Genomic DNA, 22,003 nt, shown 5'->3' on the forward strand with positions numbered 1-22,003 from the left:
ATGTTCGGCGGTGTGGCGCTTGGCGGGGGTTTAGGCGGCGCGGTGCTCCATGGAGGGGCGGGGGGGGTTGGCAGCGCTCCATGTGGGGGGGTTCAGCAGCTCGGCGGGGGGTGTTCGGCAGCGCGGCGGGGGCTGTTTGGCGGCATGGTGCTCGGTGGGGGGGTTTCGGCGGTGCGGCACTCGGTGGGGGGGTGTTTCGGCAGGGCGGCGCTGGGAGGGGGGGTGTTACGGCAGGGCGGTTCTTTTATTTTTGCTGCTTGGGGCGGCAAAAAAGTTAGAGCCGGCCCTGCTGGCTGGCAAGGGTTAATAGCAGCCCTTGGAGTGGCTGCGCAGAACCCAGCCAACCAGAGGAAGGCTTAGAAGCAGCCAATCAGGGCCAGGCTGGGTCCTATAATGCAGAGCAAAGAAGGTCAGCCTCTCCCTGGAGCTTGAGGGAGAAGGACTGGCTGCCTGTAGAGAGACGTACCTGGGACAGAGCAGTGCTGGGCAGGGTTGGGGGAGCAAGTGGAACTCCAGCCTGTGGCCTTGATACAGGGGCTGAGTAGGTGCTGGAGCTATGGGGAAGTGGCCCAGGGAAAGCAGGTAGCGGCAGAGGGGAATGAGAGGCAGTGAGCGGCTGCCAGCTATAGGGTCCCTGGGTTGGGGCCCAGAGAGCGGGTGGGCCTGTGCTGCCCTCTCCCCCCCCACACACACACTTTGCCCCACTAGCCACCAGGGGAAGTGGCCAGCCAAGGGACTGCAGTTTGCCCCTGAGCAAGGGGCTGGATTAGGGCCTGCAGTTCACCACTGCAGTGAGCCACTGCAGTGAGAAGCCGGGCAAATGACTGCTGGTTCCCCCGGAAGGGGGGAAACAATGGAGCTGGGGCACAGCCGGAGGGCCATGCCCTGAACAGGACACCATGATCTGTGGGGACCCGCGTCGCTCCCAGACAGTGGAGACGGTGGAGAAGCAGTGATGGAGAGTGAGCCCTGGTCTACACTGGGGGGGGGGGGAAATCAATCTAAGTTATGCAACTTCAGCTATGTGAATAATGTAGCGGAAGTCGACATACTTAGATTGACTTACCGTGGTGTCTTCACTATGGTGAGTCGACTGCTGCTGCTCCTGCATCGACTCCGCCTGCGGTTCTTGTGGTGCTGGAGTACAGGAGTTGCTGGGAGAGCACTTGGGGGTCGATTTATCACGTCTAGACTAGATGCGATAAACCAATCCCTGCTGGATCGATCGCTGCCCGACAATCCAGAGGCTAGTGAAGACATACCCTGAGACACCACAAGAGGAGGATGCCCTGCTGATGGACAGATCTAATTCTCAGAGCAACCAGCAGGAGGTGCCACGGTGGTGAGCACAAGCCGTTACAACCCCATTTTCAGATAATTTATGAATATGCATAATAGCACTGGTCCTAGTACAGGAAGGAGGCCTCCCTATTTACCACTTTCCATTTTGAAAACTGATAACTTATTCCTATGCTTTGTTCCTATCTTAACTAGTTACTGATCCATGAGAGGACCCTCCCTCTTATCCCATGACTCCTTACTTTGCTTAAGAACCTTTGGTGAGGGGCCTTCTCAAAGGTTTTTGAAAGTCTAAGTACACTAGATGCACTGGACCATTCTTGTCCAGGTTTGTTGACCCCCCTGAAAGAATTCTAATAGCTCGGTTAGGCCTGATTTCCTTTTACAAAAGCCATTTTGACTCTTCCTCAACATATTGTGTTTACATATGTGTCTGATAATTCTGTTCTTTTACTATAGTTTCAACCAACATGCTTGGTAGTGAAGTCAGGCTTACCAGCCTGTAATTGCCATGATCACCTCTGGAGCCTTTTTAAAAAATTGGCATCACATTAGCTATCTGTCAGTCATCTGGAACAGAGGCTGATTTAAGTGATAGGTTACAGACCACACTGGGCCCCTCGGCTTTCTGGAGGATATTGCAATCTCCTGTTTCCTGCTGTCTTCTTTTTTTTATGAGGATCAGCCAATTAAGTTCCAGCTCTTTTCCCAGGTGCAGCAGGCAGGGCTAATCAACCATCCAACCAGCTGCAGGCCTGTGCCCTCAGAAGAATGGTATTCATTATCTTCACAAAACACTTTATATAACATGTCAATATTTAGCTGTCTGACTTCATGTAATGTAACTGAATAAGACTTTTTCATTTGACTGTTTCTCTTCAGTCCCTACCTGTACTTGATGAACTTCTATCCTTTCCTGTTTACTAGGATGTAGAGTATCCACTTCAATAAATACTCCCTTAAGAGATGGGTCTGTCCAAACCATGTGCTCCTCCACATATGTCAGCTTTCCCCCAGCCTTAAGTTTAAATCTCCTCTGTCCTTTTTAATTTTTAGAGGCCAGCAATCTGGTTCTGTTTTGGTTTAGGTGGAGCTCACCCTTCCTGTATAGGCTCCTCCTTTGCCAAAAGGTTCCCAGTTCCTAATAAACCTAAATCCCTTCTCCAAATACCAGCATCTCACCATCAAATTGAGACCCTGCAGTTTTGCCTGTCCTAACTGGCCCTCCGAGTGAAACTGGAACCATTTCAGAGAATGCTACCGTGGAGGTCGTGGACTTTAATTTCTTTCCTACCAGCCTAAATTTGCCCTCCAGGCTCTCTCTCCTATCTTTCCCTATGTCATTGGTATGTACATGTACCACAACCACCAGCTCCTGCACTGCACATAAGTCTATCTAGATATCTCAAAAGGTTTGCAACCTTCACTCCCATCAGGCAATTCACCATACGGTTCTCCCACTCATCATAAACTCAACTATCTATTGTATATTTCTAATAATTGAATCCCTGTAAAGAGGTTAGCTGGGGCTCGACCCTCTCTGGGGCGGCGGTGGTGAGCCACACCTGCTCACTACACACAGTTGATGTTCGGGGGAATTAGTCCGGCCACGGGAGTCTCCCTCGGCAGCCCTTGTGGTAACTGGAATAAGCACCATAAGCCCAGGCCCTGGGTCAGGGCAGGGCAACAATGAGTCAGGTGCTCGGGCCCTCGGGCAGGGGCTGAGCAACAGCGGTACAACAGAAATAGGCCCAGGCCCTGGGTCAGGGTGGGGCAACAGTGAGCCAGGCGCTCAGGCCCTCAGGCAAGGGCTGAGCAGTGACAATACGGTAGGAGCAACAAGCCCAGGCCCTGAGTCAGGGTGGGGCAGCAATGAGTCAGACACTCAGGCCCCTCCGGCAGGAGCTGAGCAGTGGCAGTATAAACAGTAGCAATAAGCCCAGGCCCTGGGTCAGGGCGGGGCAATAATGATGAGTCAGGAGCTCAGGCCCTCAGGCATGGCTGAGCAGTGACAGTACAAGCAGTAGGGAGCCCAGGCCCTAGGTCAGGGCGGGGCAACAATGAGTCAGGGGCTCAGGCCCTCAGGCAGGGCTGAGCAGTAACACTACAAACAGTAATGAGTCAGGAGCTCAGGCAGGGCTGAGAATTGACAGAAGGCCCAAGCCTCCAAAAGGCCTGGGAGAGGGAGAGACTGCCACCCACGGGTTGGGTGGGGGGGACACACAGGCCCTCCCACTCCACTGCGTCCCAGCCCGGGGCCCTAGCAGCGGTAGAAGACCGGCTGCTGTGTCAGTGGGGATCCTGGCCGCAACACACTGACATGGGCTCTGGCAGTGTTACAGCCAGACTAGGGTCGGCTGCCCCCGGGCTACTTCCAGACTCCCCCTCGGGTAGTACCTGGGTTACGGTGTTGTCGTCCGGGGGGTCCAGCAGTATGGGTTCCTCGGGGTAGTGGGCGAGTGGCAGGCCCGGCAACTCCTCCAGGTAGCGAGCGCAGGGCAGGTCTGGCAACTCCTCCGGGTAGCGAGTGCAGGGCAAGTCAGGCCAGTCCTGGCATGCACCTTGGGCCACGGGGGTTTCCCAGTCGCGGGCTAGGCTGGAGACATCTGGCCTCCCCGGCGGCTAGCCCTCCAGTGAGCTCTGAGGGCGAGCCTTTATACTTCTGGGTCACCGCCTGACCCTCTGAGGGGCGGGCTTAGAGCTCCCTAGCTCTGCCCACTCCGGCCTCTGGATAGGCTCGACCCTCTCTGGGGTGGCGGGGAGTCACACCGCGTCACTACAATCCCCCATTACTATTACATGTCTTTTCCTATTAACTGGGGCTCCCTCTGCTGGAGGGGTATCCTCAGTGCAAGAGGATACCTTGACATCATCTAGAAGGAGGGTTCCAACTATGGGATTGTTTCCCTCTGCTCCAGCTTGATGTTCTCCTTCTCCAAGACTTTCATCCTCCTCAGCAGCACAGAGACTGTCAGACTGGGGGGGTGGGACAGCTGTACTGGGTACCGGAAAGTGTTGTCTATATACTTCTGTCTCCCTTAGCTCCTCCAGTTCAGCCACTCTGGTCTCAAGACCCCTTACTTGGTCGCTGAGTGATATGAGTTGCTTGCACTGAATGCACTCATGTCATCTGTCTGCAACATGCTGCATTCACTCTGAGGGAAGGACATGGCCTCAAAATGGAGGGCATTTTGGTTGGTTCTTCACAAGGACATAATTTCCCTCATCCCTTCTTTCCTCAAATATCGTCCCAAAAACTGTGCAAGAAGTATGGCAAGCTACAGGAGCTGAACCTGAAAGCACAGAGAGAGTCCAGTTTCTGTCCTAACTATGAAATTGTGAACTGACCCATTTTATCTTAATACAGAAATGTCATCCACACCAAAAAACAACAGAAAAAAATATGCATACTAAAACTATGGAGTCTGCTTTATTCACACTAGATAAAACATACGATGTAGGAATGTGCCCAGATCTCTAGACATCTCTATACCAGAAGGCTACGCTGTAGGTAAATTGGAATGAAATTAGAGTAGAGCAACGGCAATAAGTAAAGAGATAGAGAAGATGATTTATGAAGAAAGATTAAAGAACTGAATATATACAGCTTTCTCAATGAAGATGTGGGACTTGTCTACATAGTTATTCTGGAATCTGGGGAGATAGCTGTCTGTTATATAATTAACAAATGCAACTGTGTTGGTATAATATATTTAGATTTCTGTCACTGGTTTTATCAATGATCTGGAAGAAAATATAAAATCATTGCTGATAAAGTTTGTAGAGACACAAATTGGTAGAGTGGTAAATAATGTTGGGGTTGGGTCAGTTATACAGACTGATGTGGATCACTTGGGCAGGTGAGCTCCTTTGAACAACATGTATTTTAATACAGCCAAATGCCAGGTCATACATTTAGGACACAATTACAAGTTGGAAGACCGTATCCTGCAATGTACTGACACCTAAAACGACTTGGGCTAATGGTAGATAATCAACTGAACATGAGTTTCCAGTGTGATGCTGTAGTGACGAAGACAAACCTGATCCTTGCATGTCTAAATAGGGAATATCAAGTAGGAGTGAGGGAGGCAGTAGTATCTCTGTATACAGCATTAATGAGACCATTATTGGAATACTGTTTCCAGTTCTGGTATCCACACTTGAAAAAGGAAATTGAAAAATTGGAAAGGGTTCAGTAAAGAGCTACAAGAACGTTTTGCGGTTAAGCAGACAAGACATGCCTTATAGTGAAAGACTTAAGAAGTTCAATCTTGTTAGTTTATCCAAGAGATGGTCAAGAGATGACTTGATCACAGTCTATAAGTATCTATATGAGGAAGAGATTTCTGATAGTAGATAGCATTAATTTAGCAGGAAAAGGCATAAAAAGAGAGGCTGGAAACTGAAACCAGACCAATTCAGACCAGAAATAAGGGGCAAAAGTTTAAATGAGGGTAATTAACTATTGGAACAATTTATCTAGGGAAGAAGAATTTATTATTTAGGGTGGGACAAGGGATCCAGTATAACTAAGAGTAATGGTAAGAAATTAGACTGGAATGGGAAGAAATTAGAGATGAAAAATGTATACTGAGTATCACAAAGAATATCCTAAGGATAAGATTTGTTAGGCTGTGGAACTATCTCCCCAGTGGAAGAAGAACCTTTGCTTCAGACTCTATTGTCTGTTTTTAGGCCTGTTTTTAATACCAAGGAACATGTCCAAATTCCTAGGGAATTTTATACGTGCATAGAATTCCAAGTTGCCAGTGTGTTTTCATTACGTCTTATCCACTTTAGAAATCCTTGTTTTAAATTAATTAGAAAAAGGAGTCGAGCTCTTTGCCTGCTCCAGGACTCACTGTTCTCATCTTTTGAACTTTCTTCTGTTCCTTTTATCACATAGAACAATGTATGTCACTGCAGTTGCTATTAGTGTAAATATGGTATTTTCTTTATTTTCCACAAACTAGTTACAATTTGTATTGGCTGTGAAGTATCTATGGTAACAGTTTGTGTGATTTGTTTTAATATACTGTTCATATCTGAAAAATTATTAGTGTGAAGAACTACAAATGTAAACAGTTTGTATGGTGATAAATTTAATTAGGAATTGACAATTGTTTCCCCCCTCATAAATATCTATGAAACATTCAGGAAGAATGTATTGCATTTCAAAATATACCAGGATTAAAGAGCTGAGATCACTGAGTGCTGTGTTAACTAGTGGGGGAGCCTGAAGCTATACTGCTCAGCAGCTGGTGGAGCAATTTGTGGGGACAACTGGAGGAGCGGCGAGCAGTGTGGAGCCTTGCGGGGCCGTTTGGAGTGGCCCAAGGAACGGCGAGCGGAGCTGTTTGCGGGAACGGCTCACAGGTCGGTGGGCGGAGCGGAGCAGCTTGTAGAGCAGAGCAGTTCGTGGGATGGCAGGAAAGTGGACTGGCTCGTGGTGAAGGCTGCGGTGGAACCCCACGGAGAAACAGACGGCTGGCCAGCCTCGGATCACGTAAGGTGCCCCTTAACACCCTGCGTGCCCCCCCTTTTACTCTGGGGCTGCACTGACCAGGGACAGAGACTTTGGGGGTTGTTGGACTTTTGGGACTTTGGGTGGTTGCTGGACCCAAGAGACTTTGGGGGTGTTGGACTTTGGGGACTCTGGGTGATTTTTGGGTTGCTGGATTCAAGAGCCAAAGGGAAAGGACACAGCCCAATTTGCTGGGGTGGGTTTTGCTCATGGTTTGTGTTATGAATCCTGTTTGTGGTGTTTTTCCAATTTTATGCTGATGTCGTTTACCTCATGTTATTAAACATTTTCTGCTACACTCAGACTCCGTGCTTGCGAGAGGGGAAGTATTGCCTCTTAGAGGTACCCAGGGGGGTGGTATGTAATTGTCCCAGGTCACTGGGTGGGGGCTTGAGCCGGTTTTGCATTGCGTTATTGAAACGGAACCCCTAGATACAGAACCCGGCCCTTGTTGCTGCCAACTTAGATGGGCAGAAGGGTTACATATATTGTGTTCTGCTATTGTTTCAAAATTTAGGGTCAAATTCTGAGAGATGCTGAGCACCAGCAACTCCAATCAAAGCCAGTTGAGTTACATGTCCTTAGCACTTCTCAGGGTTTGGCCCTTATTGTTTACCACTTTATGCTTTTTTATTTTTGATGCAGTAATTCAGTTAACTTATTTCTTCTGAAATAGTTTTCTCACACAGAGGTGCTACAGCTCTCTTGACTGAGATCCTTACTTCGCCAGTTGTAACACATGGGTAGATTTCATTGACTTCAGTGTGTTGAGATTCCCTCTGAGACCTCTTTCCATTTGGCTTCCCAAGACCTCAGTTCAACTCCAGCTTTCGTCACTCAGGTATCTTTACTTGGCATAAAGCAGTGCAACACTGAGTTAATCAGACTCAAACACAGGGGGGATGGATGCAGGGTACATCACAGCTCCAAAGTTACTCAGAAACCCTCACCCTTTATATACATTACACATCTCGTATTTACTATACATTGCATCCCAGGTTTTGGATTGGCTTGGTTACTTTTCAGGAACCAATCCCTGTGCAGCATGCACCATCCACACAATGACCATGGTTCAACTTTCTCTTTATCTCATCTCTCCATTCCTAATTTATTTTGTCCCTTGTTATCTAGTTCACAGTAAATAGTTCCCTGGACATTCTCCCTCTTATCTTAGTTGGCTCAGACATTCTGTCTCCTTAGCCTACTGACCTATTTGCTTATTTTATTTAGCACAAACATTCCATTTTCAACCTGATGATTCATTTCCCTAATTCTATATTCCAAAAATGAGGCCTCCAGGTGTTAATTTTTCATAACAGACCAGGCCTCAGCTACACAGTGGCACTCTGCATGGCTAGAACAACTGGCATGAGTGGGATGTAAAAAGAGAGCTGCATATATCTTGCTTAAAATATTATTTGAAAATGTATAAAATATCCATTTGTTAAGGCCCTGATTCAGGAATGTACTTAAACATGGTCTTAAAGTTAATCCCATTTCAACTGAATTCAATGAGATTGAAGCACATGTTAAAAGTTAAGACTATGCTTATGTGTTTTCCTAACTAGGGATTGTGATGCTGGCAGATTAGGTGCCAGCTCATGCCAAGGCCCCAAACCTCACTGAACACTGACAGATGCATAGCTGGAAACCAGTCTTGCTTACCTGTGAGTTAGCATTATCAAAATAGATATTAGATGTGAAGTTGATAAGAATGTATTTTGTGTTTAAACTTTATGAAATGCTTGTAGGATGCTCATGTATTGATCTCACTTGTAACCTCTGTAGCCCATGGTATAAAGTTATATTGAATGTTTGCATTGTAAACGTATGTAATACTGTAACTCCCCAAACAGGAAAAGAAGCATCAGTTAAGGAAGAGATCTCGTCCTGCATACAAGATGCCTCATTGAAGGCAAATGAGGTATTGTGTAGCTTCAAAGGATAGAGCTCCTGTTGACTGCATTCCTAACTCCCTCCAGGAAAGAGACTCCTACTCATGAACTCATCAGTTTGGGGTCTGGGGTGGGTGAGATAAAAATCCCTGACAAAGAGAAATTGGATCTCTTTAGCTGTTTGGACTCTCACAGGGCTGGAGCTATAAAACAGAAGCAGAGATCGTGAGGGTCAACCTCGGTTAGCACTAAATGACATTCAAGCAAAAGTTCTTGCTGCAAGTCCATGGCTCTGATTCTTTGCATTGCTGCAATGTTGTTACTGAACTGCTGTTCTCTGTTAGCCTCCCATGCAATCCAAGGTCTTGTAGTTCTCAGTGATGTTTGTTTATCTGTTTCCCATCAAACCCCCCTACTCACTATCCAAAATCACCAAATGTCAAAAAATTATGTATTGAAAGAAAGAAAATAAATCATGGAATCCATGGCTCCCAAGAAAAGGCTTTGCCCATATTTTGTATAGCTCTAAACAATGTGTTTTACATGACGGAGCCCCAAATTCAGCAACAAACTTTAATAAATAAAACCCAACATACTTGCAAAAAGTGATCTGTGTCTGTGGCTTTGCAGTGGTTGGCTTTCTGTGGTTTATAGCCAATGTGTTGACAATTAAAAAAACAACAAACAAAATAACCTCAAGGTTGCATATCATTAGTTGAAAGTTGACTCTCTCTTTCGGGGAGTTAAGTTTATTCGGAAGTATTCACTAGTATCCAGTTGCGTTATGTCCCAGCCCTACAACTTGTTCCACAAGGATATAGACAGAACCTGCACAGAGCCCCACTAACTTCACTAGGTGTTTGCACGGGTGTACAATTCCACTTGCATGCAAAGAAGATTATATATATATCTTGTTTTAAAAACAAAGTCCTCCATTCTGCAATGTGTGTGCATAGGCCAAATCAAATTATCACTTAGGCCCATCCATTCCTAGCTATGCCTTAACTGTAGTCTTGAGATAATGTCACTGGAAGTATTTTTACATTTATCATTCCAGGCAGAGGGATGATACCATTTGGTACAAGCAAGGAAGCATAGAAGCCAACTAGAACTTTAACATTTAATTTTCCTGATTAGTAATGTCATTTTGAATGTCATCACTCTTGGAAAGTTCATGTTTGTTTGTTTTAATTTGCTATTTAGTTTTTAAATTATACAGGAATTGGAGATAGTTCTGCAGATTCTGATAAAATTAATGCCTGTCTTAAAACAAGTGAAATAAAAAAAATCCTTTTTCTTTTTAACTCCCTTATATTTTAATTAGGGCTGTTGATTACTTGCAGTTAATTCACACGATTAACTCAGAAAAAATGTATCGCAATTAAAAAAATTAATCATGATTAATTGCACTGTTAAACAATAGAATACCAATTGAAATGTATTATATTTTTGGATGTTTTTCTACTTTTTCAAATATGTTGATTTCAATTACAACACAGAATACGAAGTGTATAATGCTCACTTTATATTTTATTACAAATATTTGCACTATAAAAATGATAAACAGTATTTTTCAATTCATCTCATACAAGTACTGTAGTGCAGTGTCCACAGGTTCGGCCGATCGCGGCTCCCACTGGCTGTGGTTTGCCGCTCCAGGCCAATGGGGGCTGCGGGAAGTGGCTCGGGCCGAGAGATGTGCTGGCTGCCACTTCCCACCGCCCCCATTGGCCTGGAGCGGTGAACCGCGTCCAGTGGGAGGCGCAATCGGCCGAACCTACGGATGCGGCAGGTAAACAAACCAGCCCGGCCCGCCAGGGGCTTTCCCTGAACAAATGGCGGACCAGCTTTGAGAACCACTGCTGTAGTGCAATCTTTGTTGTGAAAGTGCAACTTACAAATGTAGATTTTTTTGTTTTGTTACATAACTGTTTTGTTTTTTGGGTGCAATGTAAAACTTCAGAGCCTACAAGTCCACTCAGTCCTACTTCTTGTTCAGCCAATTGCTAAGACAAATAAGTTTGTTTACATTTACGGGCCATAATGCTGCCCGCTTCTTATTTACAATGTCACCTGAAAGTGAGAACACCCGTTTGCATGGCACTTTTGTAGCCAGCATTGCAAGGTATTTAAGTGTTAATTAAATTTGTGACTGAACTCCTTGGGAGAATTGTATGTCTCCTGCTCTATTTTGCCCACATTCTGCCATATGTTTCATGTTATAGCAATCTCGGATGATGACCCAGCATATGTTGTTTGTTTTAAAAACACTTTCACTGCAGATTTGACAAAACTCAAAGAAGATACCAATGTGAGATTTACAGCACTCAACCTAAGGTTTAAGAATCTGAAGTGCCTTCCAAAATCTGAGAGGGACGAGGTGTGGAGCATGTTTTCAGAAGTCTTAAAAGAGCAACAGTCAGATGCGGAAACTATAGAACTGAACCACCAAAAAAGAAAATCAACCTTCTGCTGGTAGCATCTGATTCAGATGATAATGAATATGCATTGGTCTGCACTGCTTTGGATCGCTATCGAGCAGAACCCATCATCAGCATGGACGCATGTCCTCTGGAAGTTTGGTTGAAGCATGAAGGAACATATGAATCTTTAGTGCATCTGGCATGTAAATATCTTGTGACGCCGGCTACAACAGTGCCATGCAAACACTGTTGTCACTTTCAGGTGACATTGTAAACAAGAAGTGGGCACCATTATCTCCTGAAAATGTAAACAAACTTGTTTGTCTGAATGATTGGCTGAACAAGAAGTGGGACTGAGTGGACTTGTAGGCTCTAAAGTTTTACAATGTTTTATTGTTGAGTGCAGTTATATTTTTGTACATAATTCCACATTTGTAAGTTCAACTTTCATGATAAAGAGATTACACTACATTATTTGTATTAGGTGAATTGAAAAATACTATTGTTTTTTACTGTGCAAATATTTGTAATAAACATTTAAAGTGAGCACTGTACACTTTGTATTCTGTGTGGTAATTGAAATCTATATATTTGAAAATGTTGAAAACATCCAAAAACATTTAAATAAATGGTATTCTATTATTCTTTAACAGTGTGATTAATCGCGTGATTAATCACAATTTTTTTAATAGCTTGACAACCATAATGTTAATGTTTTTCACTGTTAGGAATTGTTTTAGTGTCAAACTGACGCTTGTCTTTTATTTCATTAATGCTGCAGTACAATATTAGTATGAGGACAATATTTCATATCATACATCCACACTTTATTAGGTATTCACGTAACTACTGGAGACTTAATATTGCCTAATTCATGGTATCACAAACCTTTTCCAAAAATAATTATTTGGACTTTACATGGATGAAGGGAATTTCATCCTACATACTAATCTAAGGAAGCTCTTATGCATCTAATTTATTTTTTTCTTTTGCTCCTAACTTTACACATCTGATGTCAATGGAAGTTTTTGTTGTGCAAGGATTGGGACCATGAATAAAGGAATCGAGTTATATACAGAGTATATTTATGCACTGCAGGGTGTTGATAATGAAAAAGGAGGGATACTTTTGAAACTATGTTCTCTAAGGTTTATAGTTCAGTAGTTTTAATTTGCATCAGATTGAAACCCTGCATATGTTGTCAACTAGATGCCAATTAATTCTCTAGAATGGGCTTCAAATACTTCTAGCTAAAAATTTGCCTTTTTTTATAAAAATGGAGATTTTGCTGGCATATTTAGTGCTTTGCTATTAACTTTTGACTTTTTTAAAGAAAGAAGCTATTTAAATTTGAAAAGCAGCTGTGACATTTTAGTCATTGCTGCCACTGATAACCTGTTACAGGGAAACTGTAATGGTTACACTGGTATTGTTTCACACAAACAATAAGGGCTTGTCTACACTACAAAATTAGGTCGGATTTATAGAAGCCGGTTTTATAGAAACCGGTTTTATGCAGCCGATTGTGTGTGTCCCCACATAAAATGCTCTAAGTGCATGAAGTCGGCGGACCGCGTCCACAGTACCGAGGCTAGCGTCGACTTCCGGCGCATTGCACTATGGGTACCTATGGGTACCTATCCCACAGTTCCCGGAGTCTCCGGCGCCCATTGGAATTATGGGTTGAGATCGCAATGCCCGAATGATGCAAAGCAGTGCCGCGGGGGGTTCTGGGTACATTGCGTCAGGCCCCTCCCCCGCCGTCACAGCAACGGCAGACAATAGATTCGCGCCTTTTTACCTGGGTTACCTGTGCAGACAACATACCACGCCAAGCATGGAGCCCGCTCAGCTCAGCTCACCGTCACCATATGTCTTCCGGGTGCCGGCAAACGTGGGACTGCATTGCTAAACAGCAGCAGCAGCTTACTGCCTTTTGGCGGTAGACGGTGCAGCATGAGTGGTAGCCTTCATCGGCGATCGGGATGCTGGTAGCTGTGGGGCTGGCAGCCGTAGGGCTGCATTGCACCAGCCCCTTGCCTTTTGGCAGTAGATGGTTTATTACGACTGGTAACCGTCCTCGTCGGACAAATTTACAGGTTGCCTGAAATGCTCGTAGATGATTGTAGCCTGAGCGCCTTTACCGATCCTTCTGGCTACTGTACAGCATATATTGCTACACAGCAGCAACCCCTTGCCTTTAACCGTCCTCGTTGGACGATGATGGCTACCAGTCGTAGTATACTATTTTCTGCCAAGTATTGTCTGCTAAGCACCCAGAAAAGGCCGAGGGCGATCTGGGTGCTGGCAGACATGTGGCTGGCACACGTAGGGTTACATTGCTACCAAGCACCCAGAAAATGCCGAGGGCTATCAGTCATGCTGCACTGTCGTCTTAAGATGTAAAAAATAGATTTGTTCTGTATTCATTTCCTTCCCCCCTCCCTCCGTCAAATCAACGGCCCGCTAAACCCAGGCTTAGGAGTTCAATCTCTGGGGGGGGGGGGGGGGGGGGGAAGGGCATTCTGTGTGACAGTTGTTTGTATTTCTCCCTGATGCACAGCCACCTTTCTTGATTTTAATTCCCTGTACCTGTACGCCATGCCGTCACTCGCCCCTCCCTCCCTTCTTCCCCTGGTCTTTAGATACTAGTTTCGCGCCTTTTTTCAGACCAGACGCCATAGCTATCACTGGGATCATGGATCCCGCTCAGATCACCGCGGCAATTATGAGCACTATGAACACCACGCGCATTGTCCTGGAGTATATGCAGAGCCTGGACATGCCAAAGCAAAACCGGGACCAGCCAAGGAGGAGGCGATTGCAGCGCGGCGACGATAGTGATGAGGAAATTGACATGGACCTAGACCTCTCACAAGGCACAGGCCCCAGCAATGTGGAAATCATGGTGTTACTGGGGCAGGTTCATGCCATGGAACGCCGATTCTGGGCCCGGGAAACAAGCACCGACTGGTGGGACCACATCGTGTTGCAGGTCTGGGACGATGCCCAGTGGCTGCGAAACTTTCGCATGCGTAAGGGCACTTTCATGGAACTTTGTGACTTGCTTTCCCCTGCCCTGAAGCGCCAGAATACCAGGATGAGAGCAGCCCTCACAGTTGAGAAGCGAGTGGCTATAGCCCTGTGGAAGCTTGCAACGCCAGACAGCTACCGGTCAGTCGGGAATCAATTTGGAGTGGGCAAATCTACTGTGGGGGCTGCTGTGATCCAAGTTGCCAGGGCAATGAGAGACCTGGTGATATCAAGGGTAGTGACTCTGGGAAACGTGCAGGACATAGTGGATGGCTTTGCTGCAATGGGATTCCCAAACTGTGGTGGGGCGATAGACGGAACCCATATCCCTATCTTGGCACCGGCGCACCAAGCCACCGAGTACATAAACCGCAAGGGGTACTTTTCAATGCTGCTGCAAGCCCTGGTGGATCACAAGGGACGTTTCACCGACATCAGCGTGGGCTGGCCGGGAAGGGTACATGATGCTCGCGTCTTCAGGCACTCTCTTCTGTTTCGAAAGCTGGAGGAAGGGACTTTCTTCCCGGACCAGAAAATAACCATTGGGGATGTTGAAATGCCTATCATGATCCTTGGGGACCCAGCCTACCCCTTAATGCCATGGCTCATGAAGCCATACACAGGCAGCCTGGAGAGGAGTCAGGACCTGTTCAACTACAGGCTGAGCAAGTGCCGAATGGTGGTGGAATGTGCATTTGGACGTTTAAAAGCGCGCTGGCGCAGCTTACTGACTCGCTGTGACCTCAGCGAAAAGAATATCCCCATTGTTATTGCTGCTTGCTGTGCGCTCCACAATATCTGTGAGAGTAAGGGGGAGACATTTATGGCGGGGTGGGAGGTAGAGGCAAATCGCCTGGCCGCTGATTACGCGCAGCCAGACACCAGGTCGGTTAGAGCAGCACAGCAGGGCGCGGTGCGCATCAGAGAGGCTTTGAAAACTAGTTTTGTGACTGGCCAGGCTACGGTGTGAAACTTCTGTTTGTTTCTCCTTGATGAAATCGCAGCCCCCCCACCCACCCGGTTAACTCTACTACCCTGTAAACCAAGCACCCCAACCTCCCCTACCCTACCCTCTTCAAGCACCACTTGCAGAGGCAATAAAGTCATTGTTACTTCACATTCATGCATTCTTTATTAATTCAGCACACAACTAGGGGGATAATTGCAAAGGTAGCCCGGGATGGGTGGGGGAGGAGGGAAGCAGCACACAACTAGGGGGATAATTGCAAAGGTAGCCCGGGATGGGTGGGGGAGGAGGGAAGGAAAAGGACACACTGCACTTTAAAACTTTAAAACTTATTGCTGTGGAAATCATCTAGGGTGGAGTGATTGGGTGGCCGGAGGCCCCCCCACCGTGTTCTTGGGTGTCTGGGTGAGGAGGCAATGGGACTTGGGGAGGAGGGCTGTTGGTTACAGAGGGGCTGTAGCGGCGGTCTCTGCTCCTGCTGCCTTTCCTGCAGCTCAACCATACGCAGGAGCATATCACTTTGATGCTCCAGCAGCCGGAGCATCGACTCTTACTTTATGAGTACAAGTTGACGCCACTTCTGCTCTTCAGCCCACGTTTCAGCACGCAACTTCTCCTCTTGAGCACGCGACTTCTCCTCTTCAGCCCGCCACCTCTCCTCTCGCTCATATTGGGCTTTTTTAAAATCAGTCATTGACTGCCTCCACGCATTCTGCTGTGCTCTGTCAGCGTTGGAGGCAGTCTGTAGTTCAGTGAACATTTCGTCACGCGTCCTTCGCTTCCTTCTTCGAATATTCACTAGCCTCTGTGAAGGTGAAACATTTGCAGCTGGTGGAGGAGAAGGGAGAGTTGTTTAAAAAAGATACATTTTTGAGAACAATGGGTACACTCTTTCACGTTAGATTTTGCTGTTCACATCACACAGCACATGTGCTTTCGTTACAAGGTCGCATTTTTCCTCTTATATTGAGGGCCTGCCGGTTTGGTGTGAGAGATCACTCACGCAGTGCCAGGCCACAGATTTCAGCTTGCAGGCAGCCATGGTAAGACACAGTCTTTTGGCTTTTTTAACCTTGTTAACAAGTGGGGATGGTTTAAAACGGTTTCAGGTTTAACATGCAGCACAAACCCAACTAACTCCCCTCCCCTCCCCCACACACCCAATTCTCTGGGATGGTCACTTCACCCCTCCCCCCCACCGCGTGGTTAACAGCGGGGAATATTTCTGTTCAGCAGAGCAGGAAGGGGCACCTCTGAATGTCCCCTTAATAAAATCGCCCCATTTCAACCAGGTGACCGTGAATGATATCACTCTCCTGAGGATAACAAAGAGCGATAAGGAATGGATGTTGTCTGCATGCCAGCAAACACCGGGACCATACGCTGCCATGCTTTGTTATGCAATGATTCCAGACTACGTGCTACTTGTCTGGCGTGGTAAAGTGTCCTACCATGGCGGACGGGATAAGGCAGCCCTCCCCAGAAACCTTTTGCAAAGGCTTTGGGAGTACATGAAGGAGAGCTTTCTGGAGATGTCCCTGGAGGATTTCCGCTCCATCCCCATACATGTTAACAGACTTTCCCTTAGCTGTACTGGCCGCGATTGCCAGGGCAAATTAATCATTAATCATTAAACACGCTTGTTTTTAAACCATGTGTAATATTTACAAAGGTACACTCACCAGAGGTCCCCTGTGTGCCCACAGGGTCTTGGGTGAGTTCGGGGGTTACTGGTTCCAGGTCCAGGGTGACAAACATATCCTGGCTGTTGGGGAAACTGGTTTCTCCGCTTCCTTGCTGCTGTGAGCTATCTATGATGTTCTCTCCATCCTCATCTTCCTCGTCCGCCGAACCCGCTTCCCTGTTTCCAGCGAGGGACTGATAGCACACGCTTGGGCTACTGGTGGCTGCACCCCCTAGAATGGCATGCAGCTCCTCGTAGTAGCGGCATGTTTGCGGCTCAGCCCCGGACCTTCCGTTTGCGTCTCTGGCTTTGTGGTAGGCTTGCCTTAGCTCCTTAATTTTCACGCGGCACTGCTGTGCGTCCCTGTTATGGCCTCTGTCCTTCATGGCCTTGGAGATCTTTTCTAATGTTTTACCATTTCTTTTACTGTTTCGGAGTTCGGCCAGCACTGCTTCATCTCCCCAGATGGCGATCAGATCCCGTACCTCCCGTTCGGTCCAGGCTGGAGCTCTTTTGCGATCCTGGGACTGGGACTGGGACTCCATCACGGTTACCTGTGCTGATGAGCTCTGCATGGTCACCTGTGCTCTCCACGCTGAGCAAACAGGAAATGAAATTCAAACGTTCGCGGGGCTTTTCCTGTCTACCTGGCCAGTGCATCTGAGATGAGAGTGCTGTCCAGAGCGGTCACAATGAAGCACTGTGGGATAGCTCCCGGAGGCCAATAATGTCGAATTCCGTCCACACTAACCCAATTCCGACCCCCCTAAGGCCGATTTTATCGCTAATCCCCTCGTCGAGGTGGTGTAAAGAAACCGGTTTAAAGGGCCCTTTAAGTTGAAAGAAAGGGCTTCGTAGTGTAAATGTGTCCAGGCTTAAGTCGATTTAACGAAGCTAAAGTCGACCTAAACTCGTAGTGTAGACCAGGCCTAAGTGTCTTATTGTCTCAAGGGAAGTGGCTTAATCTAGGCCATCCCTAGACATAGTGGTGCCCTACGCACACCCCCCCCCCATGGTGGGGAGCTGGCCCCAAGCCTCTGTGGGGGCTGCGCCCAAGGTCTGTGGGGGGGCAGGAGCAGGCTTGGGGGACAGGGGGAACCCCCCCCCAGCACAAGCCGGCGGAGCGGGTTGGGGCTGGGTCGCTCCACTTCCTGCCGCCCAGTGATTGCAGGGCAGGCCCGAGCCCGCACTCATGGGGCGGCGGGAAGTGGAGTGACCCAGCCCCAGCCCATTCCACTCTGCTCCCCTGGCTCCCAGCCTTGGGACTTGGGGGGCAGGGGAGAACTGCCCCCCAGCACTCACCAGCGGTGTGGAGCGGGCTGGGTCGCTCCACTTCCCACCGCCTGGTGAGTGCAGGGCATGCCTGGATCCCTGCTGCAGTCCCCCGGGATGTAACTCAGGGAAGGGGTGGAGTGGGGGCGGGGCTTGGGTGGAGCAGGGGTGGGAAGAGGCAGGGCAGGGGTGGAGGCTATGGGGAAGGGGTGGAGTGGCACGGAGCGGGGGCATCTTTCCTGGCCAGCTCAGCCAGCTAGGGGATTGGGCTGGCTGCTGGAGCAGCATGCAGCTATGTAGGGTACCAGGAAATTTGGGGCAATATGGTGCCCCAAATTTCCTGGTCCCTTATGCAGCTGCATAGTTTCCATATGGGTAAGAATGGCCCTGGTCTTAATCCTTGGCAATGACTGCAGCCCTTACATTGTCAAAGACAGATCTGATACTGATGCCTGTACCGAAACCCACAGGATGGACAGGAGGCCCAGGAACTGTGCTGCACTACAATGTCTGCCATGGCCTCCAGAAGCCACACTCCCAACTGTTTCACTCTGGGGAGAGGGACAGCAAATCCAACCTCTGCAAAGGGATGATCGGTTGGGAATTCTGTTAATTTCCAATTTCCCTGCAGAAAGGATGGGATAATTGGGGCAGCAAGACTGTCTGCATTCCCAATGTCTTTTCAGTTTATTTAGTTGTTGTGCCGGGCCTGGCACTGCACCATCCCGCCCCTCTGTGGCAGGGGTGGGAGGGGTGTCGGAACCTCGCCACTACCAAGTTCATGCACCCGTCTCTCTTTGGGCGTCCGGTTGCGGCCTAATGGCCTCCTTCCCCACAATCACCCTTTGGTCAGGATAGTGGGCCTAGCAGCCAGAGTCTGGGTAACTCACCCCAAATGTCTGGGCAGTGTGGCCCAATGGCCAGGGTCTATATAAATCGCTCCCCACATTGGAGCAGTGTGGCCTAGTGGCCAGAGTCCATACAATCCCCCTCGCAGGTGAGGTAGTGCAGCCTAGCGGCTGGAGTCCAGGTAACTCGCCCCAAATGTCAGGGCAGTGTGGTCCAATGGCCAGGGTCCATATAAATCACTCCCTGCATTGGGGCAGTGTGACCTAATGGCCAGAGTCCATGCAATCCCCCTTGCAAGTGGGGTAGTGCGGCCTAGCAGCCAGAGTCTGTAGGATTCCCATGGTGTGGTGGTAGAGGGACCCGGGCCCACCCTCTCCACCGGGTCCCAACCCAGGGCCCTGGTAGTGGCAAGTTCCCCTTGCCACAGCTCGGCAGGGATCCGCCCGCAACACGCCGAGCATCTGTGCGGCTCTAACGCTGTTTGCCTCTAAAGTTCCCCTGGGTCACTTCCTATCATAAATGCCGGGTTCTCTGCTTTGGGGGGTCCTCCGGTCTGTTCCCCTCCCGTGACGTACTCCGTCTGGGCATCAAGGTGCGTCCCGGCTTGGCTGGCCTCTGGATCCTGGTGCGCAGGTTGTCCCTCCTTGGGAGCTGGCGGAATGCCTCCTTCCCTTCCAGCAGTCAGCCCAGACTGAGCAGCTCTGCAGGCTTTTATACCTATTCTCCAGTTGGAGCATGCCCAGCAGAGCTTCCGGGTTGTGGCTTCCTCTGCTAGGAAGGAAGGGTTAACCCTGCGGTACCAGTGCGGGGTCACTCAGCCCCATCACAGTTGCTTAATTCTATGTTGTGTGTTTTTGTTTTATTACTTTTTACTTAATGAAATGTAGTACATGATGAGCCAGGTGCCAGAATTTTGAGTTTATTGATTGATTCTATGAACTGGTGTATGTGTTTAGAATTTCCTGACTTTTGAGATCCAAAAAATAAACTGCTCCAGAAAGGGCTTTTGTTAGCTTCATTAGGACTAATACTTTGTGCATAATAAATCTAATTAACAAAAGAATGGTCAGAGACTGGAAAAGAGCAGTGTTTTCTAGCAGAACCTCTGCAATCCAATTCTGATAAACTGAGTAATATCAATTCTCAATTTACAAGAGAGAGAACCAAAAAATTGTCGTGGCTCAAACACGCATGTTAATATTATTGACTATTTGTTTCTCCACAACTTGTATTGTATTTTCTGTAACTGAGGAAGAAAGAGTTGAAAGGAAAAGTCATGCATACATATTTTCTTTACTAAAGGGAAAAGAATGATTAAAAACTCCTTAGGGCATAGATTGTCTTTATCCTTCTATCTTGTACAGTACCAAACACACTGTCAGAGAAAAATCAAATATTACATAACAATAATACTTGAATACACTTTAACTCTATCCTCCCCTCTTGATATACAAGACATTAATAAGGCTAAGATTTTGTCATGGATATTTTTAGAAAAAGTCACGGACAGGTCACGTCCAATAAAGAAAAATTCACAGAAGCCTGTGACCTATTGTGACGTTATGAGTGTAATATAATATTTCATTGGAAGGTGTCAGGGCCTGAAAAAGTTAATTAACTCAGAGACTGACCTGACCCATGGGTGAACCTTAAGGACTGGTTAGGAAGATATGTAAATGAATAGAGCTTTGAAATGCAAGTCTGCATTGTTAGAGAACTCAAGGGTAGATGTTTGCTCAGGTCTTGTGATGTAAGCAAACAAGTCTTGTCTATTGCTATAACTTTAATTCAAAGATCAAAAAAGGAATAACAACATTTATGATGATACTTGAGTGAAATAGTATTATTGTCTATATGTCTCTTTAAAGGTTGTGGTAACCTGTAACTAAACTGTTTAATGGATAAATTACCCTGTGCTAATTGCCAGGAGGTTTGGAAGGAGAGTTAAGCCTATTGTTTTCTCAGGCCGAAAGGCTGCTGGAAATGTATAAGAACCCTGGAACACGATCCTACTTCATCTCAGATCTGCTTTGGGTTTCAAGATGGGGAAACCTTAAGCCACAAGGATTGAGATCCCCAGTCATTGACTGGAGCCACCCTGAATATGGACATTGAACTATAACCTATGAACTATATCTAAAAGGACTTTTGGCAACTACAAGCTCACCTCTGCTATGTATCTGAACCTCAAGAATTGAATTCAAGTCTCTATGTATATTGATCTTTTAACCAACACTCTCTCTCTTTTCTTTTTAATAAATTTTAGTTTAGTTAATAACAATTGGCTATAGCGTGTATTTTGGGTAAGATCTAAGTTATAATTGAATCCTGGGTATGTGGCTGATCCTTTGGGATTGGAAGAAGCTTTTCTTTTATATGATGAGATAAGATTTTCAGCAATCATCATCATATCTGACAGGTGTGTCTGGACGGAGGCCTGAGGCTGGGTACTTTAAGGGAACAGCGTTGTTTGGACTTCTGAGTAACCAGTGAGGTACTACAGAAGCTGTTTTATGCTGGCTTGGTAAATCTAAGTATTAAAATATCCACCAGCGTTTGGGGTTTGCCCCATTCTGTTTGCAGTTCACCCTAATTGAGTGACCTCAGCTGGCTCCTACGGGCAGCACTGTCACACCTGTCCCTGACTTTTACTAAAAATATCCTAAAATGGGAAGGGGCTGGGCAGCTGTGGGGTGGCTGGGAGCTGCAGGGTCCCCCTGCCTCCCCGCGGCAGTGGGGAACTGCTGGGGTCCCCCTGCTGCCCCGGGTGGCCAGAAGCTGTGAGAGTCCTCCTGCCCCGCTGAGGCAGCTGGGGGGCTCCCCTTCCCCCCAGGGTGGCTGGGGGCTGAGAGGGACCCCCCGGCAGAGGTGGGGAGTTGTGCGGGTTCCCCATGGTGGTGGCTGGGGAGCTGCGGAGGTCCCCCTGTCACCAGCTGCAATGAGTAACTGTGGAGATCCCCCTGCCTCCCATGGCGGCTTGGAGGCTCTGCTGCCTCAGGCAAGGAGGTTACCTCACAGCTCCCTGCCGCTGCAGGAGGCGGCAGGACCATGCAG

This window comes from Emys orbicularis, chromosome 9, assembly GCF_028017835.1.
Source record: "Emys orbicularis isolate rEmyOrb1 chromosome 9, rEmyOrb1.hap1, whole genome shotgun sequence".
NCBI lineage: Eukaryota > Metazoa > Chordata > Testudines > Emydidae > Emys > Emys orbicularis.